Raw genomic sequence first — 3,398 nt, 5'->3', positions numbered from 1 at the left:
GAGTGCCAACAAAATGAATTAACTCGTTAAGTTACTGAATAACATGGGGAAAAATGTAACCCGTTAAGTTAGAAGTTACTTATAAAAAAAAAGTAACGCGTTAATGAACTTAACTTTTTAACTTAACTTTAACTTATTAACTCGTTAATGCCCAGCCTTGTATATTATAATAGCTTATTATAGATTGACTTACACAATGACAAGGTACGCCAGTATAGGTTACTCAATTACTGAAACACAGGGGTATAAATACCCAGTATTTTTCAATGGGAGGGGGGGGGGCTAAACAAAGTTAATCAGTATTTGATATCCGTTAGGTAGGTACCTTAACCTACTAGCCACTAGGTCGTTATTACTATATCCCGTAACCTCTACAAATAATTGATAATACGCAAAATGTTTCTTAAAAACAGTTTTCAAAAATATTATGGTTTGAACTTTGCTTTTTATTATTTAAGATTCATAGCATAACACGACACTGCAGTTGAAACCAAGATAGCAGAAATTATTTTCCATGTTTTTTTAAAATTAAATATCAGTAATAATTATATAATAATTAACAAGAACTTACTATTACTATAAGGCATAAGCTGTTATAATGTTATTATTTTTATCTTTGTGACTTCAGCTTGATCTGTTTTAGCATGAAAATTGAATTGCTACAAAATACATAGTAGCCAATAAGTTAACGCAGGGGCGTAATAATTAGATGACTTAAGAGAGTTTGGGTATACATTTTCCTTCCTATTTAAAAAAAAATAAAATTGCTATTTTTCCCCAGTATTTTAAAATGTTTATTAGGTAATTATAAACACAATTCAGTATTTACATAATATATACATAATATTTACCTAATATTTATATTATATTGTGTAGACAATTTCCTAATATGTTGTTTTTATGGCACAAAATATATAATAAATCAAACTAAATTGCTAACAATATGTTAACTGATAATTGCTGATGATATTTGCTTATGTTATATCACACGATCATTACCTATGTTTAATTTTTCTGATAATAAATTAGTACCTAGTTATAACAACTGCCTTACAAATCACAATCTTCTATATATAATTATTGTATATATAAATGTTCCTATTATATGATACATAATAAATTGGTACCTACAGGTATTTGTGCGGCTGTTCTTCGGCATTACTGGTAATTTTAAAATTGTCTTGCAATAAATGTTTACCCTATTACCACTTTATTGAAAAATTTAAATTATGCTCCCTACTGAAAAAAGTATGTGTATTTTATACAAATATTGTGAAATATCAAAAAAATAACACAAATTGCAAAATATATAAAAATCCTATGCACGATATAATATGTATATTAATATACTATATAAGGTACCTATAATATACTATAGGGCAGGAGTCACCAACTAATTTCTATGGGGGTCCGTTTTGAAACTTACCAAACTTTACGCGGTCCAAACAGTTTCAATGACTTTTACACACGTTAATAAATAGGTATTTATAATTTATAAATTTGTGATTATACTTATTAATTTATAAATTTGTGATTATACTTATTTATTTATTCAAATTGTATTATACACACGTTAATAAGTAGGTAGGTATCTATATACAGTGGAACGATGAATGTATTGATTTTACAATGATGTGTGTTTTAGATTCTGAGTGGAACGATGAATGTATTGATTTTACAATGATGTGTTTTAGATTCTGAGTGGAACGATGAATATATTGATTTTACAATGATGTGTGTTTTTTTTTTATTTATTTATTTTTTTTTTTTATTTTTTTTTGTGTCTGTCATCACCTTTTAGGACAGTAAAAGTGCTTGGATTTTCTTCAACAGTACCTTTTCTGATAGGAAAGTGAATCTAGTTGGTACTTTGGGGGGTCAAAAGTAACATTTTTCCAATAGTTTTCAAAAGCGCCGTGAAAACAAAAGAAAAATTAAGGAAAAACGGGAATTTTTACGCAAAATCTGTTTTCGTAGAAAATTGATTTTGGTTTTTGGTGTAACTTTAAAACGAATGACTGTAGATACATGAAATTTTCACCGGTTGTTTATATTTACATTTTCTATACATGATAAAATTTTCAAAATATTTTGATTTGTTTTGAGCTGTTTACGGACAATTTCAGTTTCCAATTTAATTACTTTTTTTTTCTATGAATGCCAATAAAACTTTATTTGTTGAGTAAAAATACTTGAAAATTTAATACAAAGCTCCTACTTACTATATTGTTACAATGATATTTGAAAAATATTAAAAATCCTTAGTCACAGTTTTTTTTTTATTAGCATTTAAAGTTCAAAAATTGACAACATTTGTAAAAATCACGAAAATTAGCAAATTATTTTGAGTTAATAATTCGTAAAAATTTTTCTTTTTAGAACTAAGATTTTAAAATGTAATACAAGATTCCTTATAGGATAATCTACCTTTTATCAAAAAAAAAAATGTCTATAAGAAACTCAAATTAAATTTTTATGAGCGTTTGAAATTCATATTTTTACAACATTTGATATTCACTCGATTTCTTATGTAACGATTTTCTTATTTTGTTGTAATTAAAAAACGAATGACTGTAGAAACTTGAAAATTTCACTGAATGTTTATATTAGCATTTTCTATATACGATAAAATTTAGAAAATAATTTGACTCTTTTTGAGCTGTTTACGGACATTGTAAGTTTTAAATTTTTTTAGTTTTTTTTTTCTATAAATATCAATAAAATATCTGTTGGGCCAAAAAGTGTAAAAATTGAATGCAAGGCTCCTGATATATTGTTACAATACCAGTTGAAAAATATTAAAAATATATAGGCACAATTTTTTTTATGAGCATTTGAAGTTCAAATTTCGACAAAATGTATTAAATTTAAAATTTAATAATTATTTTGTTGTTAAAAATGTATAAAATGTTCAACTTTTATACCTAAGGATTGAAAATTTAAAACAAGATTCCACGTAAGTAGTTAATTCTGTTACCAAAAAATCTAAAAAAATACATAAGTACAGTTTATTTTTATAGTGATTTTAAGCTTGAATTTGGACGAAATTACATATTAAAAAACCTGGAATAACTATTTTAGTTATTTTGTTGTCATTGTATAATATTATTCGTGGGTACTTGAAACTTCTAAAGTATATTATTATATATCTATGATAATACTACGATTTTTTGTTGATGTATAACGCGTTTTTTTTTTTTTTTTTATTAATATAAAGTTTTCCTGACATTCGACATCATCTTAAACTTAGGTGTAAAGAATTAATTATTTTTTAACATTTATAAATTAGATCACAATTATGGTATAACACGTTATAAGTACCTAATGGATATTGTGATATGATTAATTTTGAATTTATTATGGATACCTATCATTGGTCAATTTTTTTTTTAATACCA

Source organism: Acyrthosiphon pisum, chromosome A1, assembly GCF_005508785.2.
Source record: "Acyrthosiphon pisum isolate AL4f chromosome A1, pea_aphid_22Mar2018_4r6ur, whole genome shotgun sequence".
Classification (NCBI taxonomy): Eukaryota; Metazoa; Arthropoda; class Insecta; order Hemiptera; family Aphididae; genus Acyrthosiphon; species Acyrthosiphon pisum.
This window is presented reverse-complemented; position numbering follows the sequence as displayed.